Source organism: Cygnus olor, chromosome 5 (assembly GCF_009769625.2).
Source record: "Cygnus olor isolate bCygOlo1 chromosome 5, bCygOlo1.pri.v2, whole genome shotgun sequence".
NCBI lineage: Eukaryota > Metazoa > Chordata > Aves > Anseriformes > Anatidae > Cygnus > Cygnus olor.
This window is the reverse complement of record NC_049173.1, coordinates 1,429,169-1,445,432: the sequence shown is the minus strand read 5'-3', so window position 1 is coordinate 1,445,432 and position 16,264 is coordinate 1,429,169. Positions and strand designations below refer to the sequence as shown.

The 16,264-nt window shown below is 47.2% G+C and overlaps 1 long non-coding RNA gene across 1 annotated transcript in view; it reads right to left on the bottom strand.

Annotated features, from left to right (window-relative positions):
* The window catches only part of LOC121071271, a 478,323-nt gene that overhangs the window by 339,548 nt on the left and 122,511 nt on the right, over positions 1-16,264 (bottom strand). The gene's annotated exons all lie outside the window — the stretch shown is intronic.

The following is a 16,264-nucleotide window of genomic DNA, read 5'->3' as shown; positions in this document are numbered from 1 at the left end:
TAAGCACTTGGACTCTGCTACACCAAAATCCACACTGTGACTTTGCTAATATTCTTTACTGCTCTGACAATTTAAATGACCTTAAAGCTTCTTTCTATTAACCATGAATGACATAAATCTTCTATTACACACTTAAAAATAAAAGACAAATACCATGATGCCTTGTTTCTTTCATATTCCGTACATCACCTATGGCAAGGGGATTGAAAATTGACTAAAGGATCAGAGTTATTTGGAGTAAGCCCCTTTGAAGTTATTTTCTGAACACAGAGGAAGTTTTTGTGTGAACTTTTCCTAACTCTTGCTCTCGGTCAAGTGCAGCAAGGTTTCCTACCACACTTCAGAATTTCCCATTTTCCTGTTGTGTGATCACTCATTCAAAAACTAGTCTTACAAATCTTCAGGGGCCCAAGATCACTGAGTTCAATGCAAAGCAGAAAAGCCGAAAAGCTCAATTCCCTGGAAAATGCTGCACTCCATGCTGCCAGGTGCTGAAGGCAGTGAAAGCACCAGCTGCCTCCTGCCGACACAGGGGCATGGGCTGGGATGCTCCCGCACTGTCCAGAGCCTAACGGAAAGCAGAGGTTTGGGGAGACGTGTGTATGATGTGAGGGATGGGACAGAAATCTAAGCAAAAGCTGCGGGGACTACAGGCAGGGTGACAGCGCCCTGGCACTCCTGGGGCAGGTGGAGGTGAGAGGACAACTCACGGGGAGAAATAATGCCAGAAGCTCCTCATGGGTGCTGTGTCACTGTCCTAACAAAGCTCAGATGTGCTTTGCAGCTATAATAAATTTTCCATTTTTGTCCTTGCCCTGGAGAAGCAGGTCTGGAACCATCAATGTTTTGGCTGTTCCTGTAGGTGCATCCCAACTGACTGACCCAAAGTGGCTTGTGATTTCTGGGGTTTAGTTACCTGGATGTCATGATAGCTGACAATAAACTACTTTGAGAATGAAAGACGTGGAGATCAGCTCTAATTAAATGTAGCTAATGCCAATGTGCATCATCTGAAGAGCTGGATCAGGGCATTTTTCTGCTATGGCCTGCCTAAAAAGCAAGCCTCGGACCCAGCAGGGATCACACCACACCTGAGAGATTTTCCACTGTGAGCTGCTGCAAGCCATTGCTGTCTTCACATGAAGTCTGGACGGCATTTTTCAAACACAGGCTAAAGCCAATAATGAGTTCAGCATGTAATTATTTTTTTCAGTCAGTCTGTGGTTCATATTCTTTGAGGAATTTACTTAATGAAGAGCTTCTGAGGGGTTTTGTAGCTACAGAATGAACTTTGTTAATGGTCAATAACTACCAAAGGAGCCAATTAAGTATGGGTTTAAAAAAACTCATCCGTGTTGACCATATTCAATGACATCTGCAAATTCAGAAGCATTAATACTGAAATATTAAAATATTAAATATTAAAATACTGCTTCATATACCTTTTTCTTCAGGCCAAGGCAGTCAATGGGGAGGAAAGTTGTTACCGCTGAGGACCAGAGATTTCAAAGGACACCCGAACTCACAGCTCCTGTACGGACCCCAACCTGCTGCCCAGCTCTGTGGTGGCAAACACCCTGCAAAGTGCCCCTCCTGCCCTAGCTGTGCACCACCCTCACCCAGCTGCAATATCCTCCTGTTTCTGAGGTCTCAGACCCTTCCTCCTGATCCCTTTTACACCCCAGCTGATGCCTCCCAGCCCTGTCCCACCTGCAGTTAGTTTTGGTTTGTGCTTTTCTTTTTTTCCCCTTTTCTAAGGGACGTATTTTGAGTATTGCATGAGGAATTGGTTTAGAGCTCAACCCTTCTCCTAATGCAAAGTGACAAGATTGACTGATACGTATAAACTCCCTGGTGAAGGATGACACTAGATGATGCCAGAAGCTAAGCTGTAATAAATGTGCAACTGTGCAAATCATACTAATTTTAGAGACCTCTGGATAAATGTGCAGGTCTCGTGGATGCAAGAAAGAAAGTCCTCACTGTGCTGGTTCTCATCCTCTCTACAAACATCAATCCTCTCCTTTGTTCTCTGATGACCACCACACCCTGCCTGTGTATAAATATTTCATCTTGAAAGTCATTTCCTTGTGCCCTGTATCACATGGTAAGGCAGCTGAACAACAGACCGACCGAGAGAAGCAATTTAACAGGGGGTAGCATCTCTCGGTGGATTTGAAAAGAAGATCACAATCACCTGGTGAAATAAGGAAAGCAAATTGACTGCAGGACTACAGGGGACTGCAGGGGAAATCTCGGAGCGTTGCAAGTCTAATGGGTTTATCCCCAAATATAACTGGAGCGGTTTCAAGGAGCTGCCCCAGCAGTGCCTTCAGCGGCAGCGCTCACTAATTACCGGCAGCACCACGTGCCCGCTGCCCAGCTCAGCCCCTCTGACCTCCCGGCACTCACGACAAAGTCATAAAAGCTGAAACTCTCAGAAAGCTGCGGCTGTTCTCCAAATGTGTGAAGGGGAAGTACAAAGGAGAACATGAACCACAACCTATCATACAACGTGTTTCAGACGAGTCTCAACCCACCGTGGCCAACTGTAACCTCAGCGTGCAAAATCACCTCCCTTTAGTGCTGCTGGAAATGCACACACACGTGCTGTGATAAAATAGGGGAGCTTTATCTCTAAATGCAGACAACAAAAAGCACTCTGATAAGAGCAAAGGATTTGTTTACTTCTAATGGATTTCTGCCACTGCAAAGAGAAATAAATGTCCTGTCTATTTAATATATATATATATATACCTACATTATCTATGGTATTAATCTGAGGAAGAGAAAACTGCCCAATAAGAAGCTATAGCGTTTATTTAAGCTTCACAGTATATTCAAAGAGGTACATGCATGTTCACAGACCATATAGCAAGTTTAAGGGGGTTTTAATCACCTTCAATCTTCTATGATTCTGAAATATTATTTGAGGACATTTGCTATCCATTTGGATAAAAACCAAACCAGAGCCTTACAATATTGTTACTTACTGTAAATACAGTAGCTGGGTCAAAACCAAAAGATAACAGACTTTAGGAAGCTTTAACCTTGGTAAATCAGATACTGGGACTCCTTTCCGAGCAGTGCCCAGTTGGATGATCAATTCTTATATGAGAACTCAATGTGAAACGCATCCGAAGCAGTAGCAAGACACCTTTAAAGATACATCTTTGCCAATTATCTGAAATGTGAGCTACCTGCAGAAAGACTTGACAGGTGCTAATCTGCTACATGAAGACCTGTAAGAATATTTAACATGGAAATCTATCACCTACAAGATTTCTCAGGGAAATAGCTGCATTGGTACAGGGGACAGAACTGATTAAAAGCTGGGAAAGGACGTCTGGTAAAGGTTCACAGACGTGGGAGGAGAGAGGAATTGGCTGCTGGTGCTGGGATATCCACAGAGAGGACTGACATGTGCAGTCTGTGCAGCAAAATTAATGGTCTCTCCTACAGGTCAACGAGACCTGTAAGTCAGGGTAGGTAAGGGACCCAAATCCCTGCTTTCACTGAGACAAAATTCTGCAGAACTTCAGTGACTTTAATCATCGGCCACTGCTTACAGCCTAAATAAAGTTTATAGCTTCACGTTACTCTGACCCCAGCCTTAGGTACACGCTGTAGGTTAACGGCATACATAACGCAGTTGTTATGATGGCCGCTGAACACTCACAATGATTTCCGTGGGAATCAATAAAATAAAGCAGCCCGCAGTTGGAGTGAATGGGAACCTTAATCAGGGAGGAAAGCTTTCATAGCAAGCTACATGGAAAAATACATTTCAAAGGCCAAAGGATCAGTAAGGAGATGGGTACGGCAGTGGGGGAAGGATTGAGTGCTCAGCCAAGAACGACTGCAACATGATGGATTTAGCCTAAACACATCTGGATCTCAGAAATGAGTAGGGCTGAACGACTGGTTATAGAGATTGGCTAAAGTGCACCACTTTGGGCTTAGAAGGAGCAACTCATACGTCAGAGCTGGAGATAATGGAGATGAACTATTTATTAGGGCAGTGCGGGACAGATTGAAAATTGCCAACAGTCATGGTAACAACCTCCATCACAGAAGAGGATGACAGACCATCAGCGAGGCCAGGGAGAGATAAACCAAATGAAAAAGGTGTCTGTGGCAGAAGAATGCTACTATTAACTGGGAGCCATAGCTGCTCAGATGTGAACTGCCACCTCTGGGTGCACGGAGCGGCAAGGGCACTCAGACGTGGCCATCTGCCCGTCTGTCATCCCCCGCTTTTGACTAGTTTGGACAAAACACAGAAGGGCAATAGGAAAACCAAAGGTACACAGTCCAGGCACATTCACTGGAAATCACTGGCTGAAGAAGACAGAGCTCACAGGGACCTTCCCTCCCCAAAGATGGAGGATGGAAAAACGCACTCATTACATTGGCAGCTGCCAGAAGGCCAATTAACACAACACGGGCCAGCTAATCAGCACCTGGGGCCCTGCGAGCAGCCTGGGACTCGTGCTCCCTCTTGCCCAGAGCCTGCCAAAGGACATGGATGAAGCTGGGGCCCTGCAGCAAGGGGACCTCGTGGAACAAGGAGCACAGGGCAGCCAGGCACCGTGGTCTGCAGGACTTGTTCCCATTCCTGAAAATCCTCCAGGTGCAGGGGATGTGCAACATGAAACATTTGCTTTTTACTTCTATTGCTGACCAGCTAGGTGTTGGGAAGGATGCACAACACCATCACACCACCTGGATTGTCCTCTTTCTTAAAGCATTGTGACTACAGCAAATTAAGGTACTGAGCAATCACATCCCTTGGAATAAGGAGTTAGTCAGAATTTGCCAAAAGAATAGTTGATGTGATCTTCAGGCAGTTCTCAAAGGAGAAAATCTGGGGAGCAGGAAGGGACAAACCAGCAGCGTGGACGTCGGCTTCTGCAGGCAGCTCCCGGCTGCGGCGGGCTCCCTGCGGGTGCTGGCTGGGGAGGCACGTGCGGTCCCACCCTGTCTGTCTTTCAGAGCCCTTCCTAGGGACGACTTGACATTTCGGAGCTCCCGCCCCTCCCCGTGACACTGCTCACTGGCAACTGTCACATAAAGGGATCCTGCTTAAAATTCAGGTTTAGTAATTGAGTCATGTTGAGAAAACCTCAGGGTGCCTGTAAGATTTAAATTCGGGAAAACCATCAATGTCAGCCCATCAAACTGTTTACAACAAAAACAGTCTACCTCAAATGGCAAATGAATTGTTTTATCTCCTTTGTCAGGGGCTTGCTGCATATAATTTAACACGACAAAGCACATCACTGGACTTGGAGAATAATAAAAACAGATGGAGCACTTTCTCATTTATGTGACCTTTTTGTTCCTTGACTTGAATCAGGCTGTAAATTAACTGCACTAAGTAACTAGTGCTCCCTATACACACCTGCTCACTCTCCTAAACACATGCAACCTTTCCTGCTAGGCTGTTTAGCTTAATGGTATCTCTCTGACATCAGACAGCTGTGACTTGGTGCTGATGGTGCTACGTAAACTGTGCTAATGGAACCTCGAGGCAACCTTGAACAACAAACAGCAACCTTGAACATCAAGCAGACAAATAAAAACCAGGCTATGGCTGTTACGGTTGCAGAGGAAGCCTTGAAAATGTGAGCAGAGTGATTCTGGGTCTCTTGCTCTCTTTGTCTGAACTCCCCATTGACAGGAGAGTTGATGCGGGCAAAGAATGGATACGAGCAGAGCCGGTGGTGTGGACCTGAACGTGACAATCAGCACCACTGAGGATGAAAATTCTGCCGCTGGATGGAGATTTGCCACTTGTTACAACCTGCCAGAAACCTTTCCGATGTTTTCAGGACCAAAGGGATAAACACTTGTTGGGGATCAAGGAAAACATTTCATTCTGACAATCTCGAAACACTGATGTCTTTCTTATTGTGTCACTCAGGATGAAAAGTCGCTTTGAAGTCAAAACATTTTGACACTTCTGGAGCACACTGGGATGCTCTGTCAGTCTCAAATCTGTTTTCATTTACAGGTAATGCATTTTCTGATACGATACTCTTCCAAAGTTTTTTCCAAAGAGCTGTAGCTTTTAGTGCTATCGTTTTACAAAGCCTCCACAAAAGCTCTACAACACTTTTATACTTCCATCCAACTGTGCAGCTCTCATTTGAAATGGATGCACTTAGGAAACTAAACTTTTTATATCTCCTTATTCATTAACAGCGGAAGACTGATCTTTTGTCTTGGCTCGGTTTGGTTCCTTTGTGTGTGATCTGCGTGAGCTGGAGTCTGGCTGGCCAGGGCACCAGTTACCTAATCCAATTAGTGCAATCCAATTACCACATTATGTTCCTCTTGTCCTTGCCATGGACCTCACGTCTACACACAACATGAAAGACACCCTTGAAAGCTTAGCACGAATTAGTTCACATATTAATATAGCGCCTGGATCTGCCTAGATCCCTCCACATGATTACTGCCTTTGTGCCTTTACAGTGAGGTTTCTGAGAAGGGCAAAAGTAAAGCACAATTACACCAAGTGTGTGGATGAAAACTGAGCTGTACTGCCTCACTTCACTTTCTGCACAGGATGCGCGCGGCCTGAGTGCCCTGAGTAACAAACACACAGCGCTGGAAGAAAGGAAGTTTGGATTTGGACTGAAATGAGCAGCAGCGAGGCCACCAGATCCCAGCAGCAAGAAGCCCAGGACAGATTACCAAACTCCATGCAGTGCATGCAGCCTGATTACCCACCAGGGACCAACCCCTTATCACAAACCAACAACCAAGCAGCAGGACCCCATGCCAGCAAAGCATGACGGAAAACCACTTGTTAAAGGAATAACGCCGGGAGATGGGAGCCCTCCCCTCTGCTCCATGGCAGAAAGCCATTCTGTGAGGGACCACCTGCGGGAGTACCCGCTGTCACAAATACCATAAAGAGACCCACACAATTCTCTAGAAAGGACAGGAGCCCTACACCTGGGGAATCCTTTATGCGGTCCCACTCTGCTCCAGCGCCCCCCCCCCCCCCGCCTCGTGCCCAAGCACTGATGCTGAAGTCACAGCCCCCGGTTCTCCAGGTGCTGCAGGGAGTCAAGACCCGCCGGACGAGGGCAGGCAGCCCAGTGGGATAACCTGTTACGGCGTCATGGACTGAGGAGAGGGGTGCAAGATCTGCTCTATTTGAATGTTTTGTGGATGGGTCGGCCGCTGGAGAAAAGCTTTAAATGCCACAGACCTTTGGGGTGCTGGTAAAGACTTAAAGGTTATCGCAACAATTTTTGTAGAGATGCTATGAAACACAGAATTCATTTTGGACCAGTAAACCAAGAACTGCCTGATTAACATTTGTTGATTACAATATAACATGATTACAGCTCCTATACAACACTGCAATATACTCCACGAAACAGCAGGAGACCGTAAATGAACACCTGGTAATCAGGAATGAGATTCCACAGCAATAAACGCCGTGCAGCCAGGTCCTGGTCCCGAGCTTACAGGAACCGGGGGAGATGGGGCTTTTGCTTTCCGTGAGCTTGGGACCAGGTCTCCATTACCTCATAACGGCGGCATTTAATCGTGCATTTCACACTTCTTTGTAACTGGTTTTGTTCATTTAGAGCTCTGATACTAACAGCATAAACAACATTCATTAATAAGAAAACAAATGAGTTGCCAGCACTGTAGGGATTTCAATGAATTTTAAATTTTCAAAACAATATCTCTCAGTCCATAAGAATTACAGTAGCAAATCAATTTGCCTTGACTCTGGGTATCCATTTATTTGGTTTCTTCTAATAAAATGAGCACCAAGTGTTTATTATTCTAACGGTTTATTTACACCCCTTCTCACAAAGTTATACGTGGGGGCTGAGAGGGAACACTGTTAGGAGCCCAGACAGGTATTTGGTGAGGCTGAAGCTGCCCGAGGAGGACAGAGGAATTAGCAGCAGCTTCCACACAGTGCCAGCAGCATTGGCCTTGCTTGTTTTTAGGCTCCTCTGAACCCCCACCTGCCCTGGCAGAGGGGATGCTGCTGGTACTCACTAGCAGCAGCGCATTAGCGCTTTCTGCCTGTACCCCGCCACCCCTGCCCCAAATATGCTGCACTGTGACCAGCCAGCCGTGCTTCTCGCCTGGGCAAGGCCAGCAGCAGGCAGGCAGGAGAAATGGGCGCCCTCCCGCTGCTCCTATTTGCATCCAATCTGCGCGCCGCGGGGGCCGCGGGCAGCAGCAGCGCTCAGCTTGCACCGCTGCACAGCCCCGCTCCCAACAAGCAGTGTCTGCTAAATAACGGGGCCACATTCGTCCCCGATATCACTTTGCTCACTGCAGGAGGATCCCACCGAGACTGGTTTGGGCCCATTACTGCCCTTAACATTCCCCAGCCCCCTATTTCTTTTTACTGAGCTCTGCTCTAAGTGGGAGCACAAAACTGCAGCTGGGCTTTGTTCAAGACTTGTGATGGCCATGACACAGACTTATTTGGGCTCTGCTGAAAGCACAAAAATAAGAAAATAAGTAAGATCTGCGCTTTTCTAGGTCCACCATCACTGTTTTTTGCACATCAGGCTTATTCCTAAAGATTTCATTTTATACACGGTGGTTTAATCTGGAGCTGAAACCTGTTCTGAAAATAACAATAATGATGATAATAATGATGATGATAATAATAATAATAATAATAATAATAATAATAATAATAATAATCTGAATGCATTCGAAATCAGTGCCCTGTTCTAGGCAGAAAGAGAGAGAGATGAAAAAGTGTTTTTTTGTTTACATACAATGGTTGGAAGACATTACATTACATTAAGCATCTACTCTAAGTACTTTTTTATTAGGTTGTTAAAAAAGGAAGAAGTTCCCAAACACTTCCCAAACACTTCCAAGTCATAACTGATTACTGGAAAATATTTTTTTGAAAATTCACAAATATGCAGGTAACCTGCTGCTAGAAGGCAGCACACCTGGGGACATCAAGTTGAGCCTTCTAAAGGTTGGCAATGAATTTGGGGATTTTTAAGTAAAGGCTATTTTTTCCTTCAATACTAAGCCATAAAACATTTTTTTTGGCAATGGTTTGCGCAGTGATGTTGGAAAGGAAAAAGAAGAGAATTAAGATCAAGTCATCCTGTGAGCAAAGGAAATCTAAGGTAAGCTCTCAGCACACACTTTCTCATAAGACAACATTTGATCCTTCTCCCCCTAGTCAAGTTTGGCTGAAATATCCAGAAGATTTAACATCTGGAGACAAGCTACATTTCCACAGATGTCCTGTTTCCTTAGAGATTTGAGCTAAAAACAACAGAAAATGAAGCAACCATGGGCAGACAGTCTAGTGCTAGACTGGCAGTGACAGGTTGTTGGTGACACTTTGTACTTGTAATATAGTATTTAAATCAATTTTAAAAAAGCAAATTTTCCTTATTTAATGCCAAATACAAGTATGAAACTATTTGACTTTGATTTTTCTATAATTTAGCTATAATTTTTCTATAATTTTGCTAGAGTAGAAAAATGGAAAAAGAAAACAATATTTGAAGGTATTTAAAGCACAGCATGATAAGCAGCTAATCCAAACAGAAATGGCAGATGTTTTTCCTGCATCCAACAAGTGTAACTGCCCAAAAATTAGGGAATAAACTCTGGGGTGCAGCTGCTGGGAGCGTGAGGAGGACGGGCAGACGGCACGGACATGGCACGGGCAGCTCCCCCAGCATCTCCGTCCATGCTGCGAGCCCCTGGCCACGGGGACCACCGCCAGCCGAGGGCCTCTTCCAGCCATTCCTCCAGAGCACAGGAGCAAACATCCCAGTTTCCCTGGAGGTAGGGATGGGCAGTTAAAATCCTTTGGCTTCTACAGTTTAATTTTTCCACCTGAATAGCCAACAGGAGCAATCAGAGCTGTGCTTGTGCATTTTTTTCTTTGATACTTCCAAGGATGCACGGGTGAAACTCATGGGAACCGAGTCAGTCGTCTGCCCCGGCTTCGCCCTTTAAGAGCCTCTTCCAATTTCTGCTTCATGCTCTGTTTTCTGCTCAGAGTGATTATGTGCAAGAAAATCCCTAAATGTCACCTGTGTTTTCTAAAATGTGGTCGTACAACACAGCTCTGCAGCAACAACAGCATGCAGCTTAGATCGTACTGCCAATATAAATCAATTGTGGTAGTCCAGGTTATCTGGAAATGAGATAAACAAGTGAATTTCAAGCACAGCACTTCTCCTCCAGAGGGCACATCGCCAAATGGACATTTGCCTTTCCCCAGAGCCCCCCTTCGGCTTTCGGGGTGCCTGCAGGACCACCGCTGAGCCCAAACAACCCCCCAGGGTCCAGCTCCTGCCTGCTGGTACAGCACACACTGTACACAAGGCCACTCTGCTTCCAAAATCTGAATTTCTGTCGCAGCGCTGAGGAGAAGGATGCCTGATTACAGAAGGCAGGGGAGGGCTGAAATACAGCCGGATGGTGCCCATTTCACACTGCCCGCAGACTGCGCCGATATGTCAACGCCAGCAAATGTCGATATCTCTTGTAAAACGCTCCCTGGAGACGGAGTCAGGTTCAGCACTGTACTACAGAGCCGAGATAAAGACGCGGGAGTCCTGGGATTGATAGTTTAGAGGAAGCGCGAGGTGCCGGCAGCCTCCTGCCCGGAGGACACTTCGTTAGAGTGAGCCCTCCCCAAACCAGCCGCCAGCACTTCAATACCAGCCTCCACTCGGGGCCCAGCGCGAGTTAAAGGAGTTAAAGGACTGCAGGCAGAGGGACTGAATGGAAACCAGAATCCAGAGAACAAATGCCATTTTGCAGGCTCACCAGCTTTAAACCACAAAAGGGTCGGTGCAGAGAGGACTCGGAGTTCAGGAATATGAAGTTAGACCTCTGAAGCCATACGCCTCCTGGGAGCATCCCTAGCCTTTATATGCCCTGGGAGGTGGCTGAGGCAAACTCAGACAGCTCCAGCACGAACACATACTCCTGTACAAAAGAGCAAGCAAACATGACTGATGGGATGGATTTTCCAGCCCAGGTGTGCGTGTGCACGCAGTGCAGAACCCACACCGAACAAAGGCACTGCCCTGCCCCAAGCAACCTGACGAATCCAACGGCCGTGTGCCAAAACCTCTTTGGGAGCGGTGCAGTCAATTCCGAACCACGGCCTAAGGCTTCCTGAGGAAGATTCACGGCCTTCAGTACCCAGTTCAGACAGGTCAGGCCAACTAGTGCACTTAGACCTCTACAAACACTCGTAGAGGAGGCTGTCAGGTCCCAGAGATGGAGCTGGCCTGTCTGGAGCACGGCACAACGGCTGGCACAGCCGAGCCTCGGCTTGGCACGGGGGGCTCACCTCCCACCCGCAGCAGGCTCCGGCCCGCCCTGCCCCTCCTCCTCCCTCTGCCACTCGCTGACAACCCCCAAAGGTGCCAGAAGTGTTACTTTGGGTTGGATTACCACAATTCTAGCAAACTCCCTTTGGACCCTCACTTGCACATGGGTTGTGTCGGGGAAGGGAGCAGGAGCACTCCATCAGAATTGCTTGGCAAAGCTCCGAAGCCTTTGCACACCCAGCTGGAGTCAGAGGGCAGCTAGTGGCAAACACATAGCATTTCTGAGAAACAGACATGGGCTATGTTAAACTGAACACTAACACAATTCGGGCTTGAGTTTATTTCTAGATTCTCCCTGAGCTGTTTTTATAACCTGGATTTTTAAAGATTTATGTATATTTATTGCGTATGTAATAAAAACTTTCAAAAGAGAGATTCATTTCAAAATCACAATTTTGCTCCACATCTGTGCACATAAGCATTAAGTATTTTATCACTAAAATGAAAATTCAATGAAAACTTCATTCCCAAACCAGGAAGCATCTGAAAGCAAGAGTCTAGGTATTCCTCCAGAGCTCTTGACTTCTGAATCTAAGAACCACTCTAAATCAATTCAGAGTCCTAAAAGGACTTCATTTCATAACTTCTGTGCCTGTGTACCACAGCCCTGAGCTCTTCAGCCTCAGTCATGCCCATTAATCAAAGATATTTAGTTTATCTATAATCTCAGGTGGTCAAGACGTTGCCGGCATTCTGGTGATTTGTGCACAGATCGCACATGCTCCTGCGACCCTTCGCGAGGCTTTACAATACTGTTTACTTAGGCTTCAGCAACTCACAACATGAATCATCATCTCCATGTTTGAGCTCTTTACCTGCATTTCCTCTGTACATAATAAATGTCATTGACAGCACCAGGCCTCCAGCTGGTGTTCTCCATATTGAACACCCGCCTATTTAAGAATCCCATCATCTCCTTCTTTCATGTCATGGGGTGGTTGGTGGCAGACAACATTTTATGCTCTGGCTGGGAGGACAACTGGGAAGACTCAAGACCTGAGAAGTGGCAAAGAAACCCAGCACTTCTGCAGTCGACCAAAGCACACAGTCTAGTGGTTTGGTTGGTGGGTTTTGTTTGTTTGTTTGTTTGTTTGTTTGTTTTTATTTTCTTGTATTCTGTCCTGCAGAGACTTTATGATTACTATTTCAGGCAATACTGCCCTTAACCTATAACAAATACAATTCTAGCTGAACGCATGTTTGCTCTTTGTATAAAGAGAAGTCACGAAGAAACCTTACGCCATTTCTGAGACGATCCATTAACTGACTGCTAATCGAGGGCCTGAAAACACGAAGAATGTGACATAATGAATTACAACAGCATTGCCAGGATTATTGGTTTCAAAGTTCTGTGAGGGAGGGGAAAGAGACAATAATCTATTTTTCTCTGTGGCAAAACTCCCAGGCAAAGCACCCTGGCTTTCACCTACTGCTCCTCTTTGTTCTGCTGTGCCTGTCGCCTCCGGCTGCTCAGCAGGTAAGTCCTGCACTGAATCCTCCTGCCCAGGAGAGGTTTGGCTGCTGCCGCCCCAGTTGCCCTGGAGGACAGCAGAAGGAGCACGCAGAGGCCGGGCTGAGGCTCCCACGGGGAGGACAGCAGAGGGCTGGGAGCTCCCGGCCCCAAGAGGCATGAGGGCATGCCAGGAGGGCAGCGGGCAGGGGGGGCTCTGCGGATCCTCCCTGCCAGCAGCGCTGCCTCTCCAGAGGAGCTGCAGCATGGAGTGGGGCTTGTTTTCCCTGCAGCCCCGTGTGACTTAATCACTTTCAAGTGTTTGCTGCAGCCACATTAAAGGCTCGAGATCTTTTTCAAAATTGCTTATGTTCAAGAGGAAAATAGTACCAATCACCGCAGCACAGGAGTGCTCCTGTGATCACACGTGGATCTGGCTGCTTCACAGCCCTTCAGCTCACACTGATGCAAAAGGCACAGCAACTGGTGCCTATCACCCCTGAAAGCCTCCAGCCTGTTGTGTAATGGATCTGCACGAGAGCCTGCCTTCAGGTTCACCCCCAACTACTGAAAGGGGACCTCCGGTGAAGCAGTTACAGTAGGCAGAACAGCACGCATCACTGTTTTCAGAGGGGATTTCGTCCTGAAGTCAGGCAAGCTTCTCGCAGCACACCAGGAGCCTGGGGGCAGCCAGTTCGGCCACACTGCTCGGTGCTCTGAGCTGGAGCACGACCAGGTCCCCCTCCTCCCCCAGCCACTAAGAGATCTGCAGGGTCAAAACAAAAGCTCACCTGAGGCTCAGAGAGAAATCTGCTGAAGGCAGGTGGCTCCTTTGGGTTCTGAGCACAAACTCATTCACTGAGTAACTACGATAACTACTTGCCTGTGAACAAATACAGCAGAGATAGCTACAATAACCTGTAACTAAAAAGCCATAATTTCCTTCTTATATTTAGATGTATTTGCTCTTCTCATCATCTCAGTCACTGCTTGAAACTCAGCAGGTTACAAAATCCAGTTCTGAAGCTCTGCTCAGCTGATAATGCCTGCAAACAAAGGGCTTTTTGATTTCACCTCCCTGCAGGCATGACCTGGTGCCAAGGCAGACCTTCTTGTACCACTGGTTTCTTTTCAGCTCTTCGATTCTTGACTACCCGTCAGCAAGGAGGCACGAACAGTGTCTGCAGTCTTCTGCTGTTTTACAACAGAGAGCACCGAGCACCTTCGACAGTTCTGAATGGCATTAGCACTGTAACATTGCTGGGTGAAGCCTTGCTCCAGCAGCTCTGCTACAGGAGATGAGCACAGCATTGCCCCACCACGCACCCAGGCACAAACCCAGGGTGCACACAGGCCTCCTGCGGGCATAGCAGCTCCAGGGACTCCCAGAGCAGAGCACAGCTCAGCCCCTGCTAAGGCACCTCTTGTGCTCAGTGAGGTTGGCACAAGCTGATCCCAGCAGCTTGTTCCCCAGTTCATACAAACGCACCTGCTTGGAAGAATCTGCTGCTCTTGATTTAGTAACACAGTGTTTGGAGACTATTTTGACATCCTCAGTGGTTTGCAGTAATTCTGGTCTTTTCAGTGAAGTACACCCCCTCTCCATCTCGTTCTGTGCTCGGATGACGCAGATGCCCGTATTTCACTTCTTGAACTCTTCTAACAGTCACAAGGCACGGCATACCCGAGACACAGCTTCAGCGGCTTTGAGTTCTGTTCGTTTTATTACCTGCAGGAAATCTTAAAAGACATTTCTTCTCTTGACATATATCAATAAATTAGTTCTTTCTACAAGGACAAAAGCAAAATCCCTATTTCCTCTGGGCCAGCCAAAGTTTTGACCTCCAACAGCTATTCAACAGGTAACCCTTATTCTTGGAGCTTTTTAAGGATCACCAAAATTGTCCTTACTTGTGCTGGAGATCGTTCTCACCGACACGGTTTGTCACAGCTTTGACACCTCTCTGGCCTTTCCCACCATCACGAAGATCAAACAGAATTGTGTTTGTGGCCTTAGCACAGAACAGTGACCAGCAGAATTACCCATCACGTGTCTGAAGCACAGCACTGCAGACTTGAAGCACTCACCTTTCTTCTGCTGCATACACGTAAAAGGACATGCACTGAGTTTGCCAATTAAACAGGCAGTTCCTCAGGGGCACTGGCAATTAGTCACTATTCACCTCTCTCTCCCACAGAAGCACACTGACCTGTTCCCCAGCAGCTGGACCATACATGACTTCACTCTTGTCCCCAAAGAAATTTCTGGCAGAACGGGAAAACCCCCAAGGACTTCTGCACGCTGGCGGTTTTTGAGCTAGAGGGCCCGTGCTGCGTTACTGTGGTTCTGGAGTTCATTACAGGTTACTTTGTCCCAGTGCCTTTGTAATTTGCAAGCCACATTTTTAATTCAATACAATTTTTTTGACTTTTCTCTAAAATGGGACCGTTCTTAAACATCAGTGTAGTTGCCCATGGATTTTCACGTGCCTTGCAACAACCATTTCATGATAAACTGACTGGTGGATTCCCCAGCTGGTCCTCCCCAGACAGTGATGCCATTGCTGCTTTTCCTCCTTCATGTTCCTCTTCTTCACACAGTCAGCACGGATTTGCAAAGGGGAAATCACACTTCAGTGGTGTGCTGCAGAGCCCTGTACTGCAGTGATCCAAGGTAAAAATTAGAAGAGCTGTCAATGAACAGAGCTTCCAGCTAAGGAACAGCCCTTCCCTTCCATGACGAAAATCTCCACCGTGGTTTTCCGTGTCCAGTTTCCCAGTCCAAGCCTTGCCAAGCTCCATACAGAGGAAAATCAGCCTCCCAGTCCTGCTGCAATTTCTGTGCCTTGTTACACAAAGCAAAAAGTAATCCTAAGGCATTTTGCTAATTGACTTGGAAATATTAAACTGTCCCCCACTGTGCACACACATCTTTGTCTCGTCTCTGCTGAGCACGGGGAGCTTCCAGCCGGCCTGTTTCACATCTGGTGGCGGTGCAGAAAGCAGGCCGACATCTCCCGGTCCTCAAGCCAATGACACCCCTCACTGAGCAGGGCCAAGCGAGAAGGGGGTGATGCTTTTGTGCAGGGCAAAACCAAAGCGCCAGCACCGCATGGAAAACCCACTGTGGAGGAACACAGAGACGGGACGAGACTGCCGAGAGTGGGAGGAAGCAAAGAAACCCTGCTCACATCTGCATGGTGCACCGGGGCAGCGTGGATGCCCCTCCAGCCAAACCCCAGCCTTTGGGCAGCACAACCTCAAACTGCTGTGCAGCAGCTGGCCCCACAGCCTGTGCTGGGGGAGCTGCCGTGGAGCACATCTGCATTTCCTAAACACAGGCAACATTGTCTGTTTATATGCTTCATCGGGGGAAACGCTGTCCAGTTTGGTGCAACGGGGAAGAAAAGGCCTGAAGAGAGGAACAAGT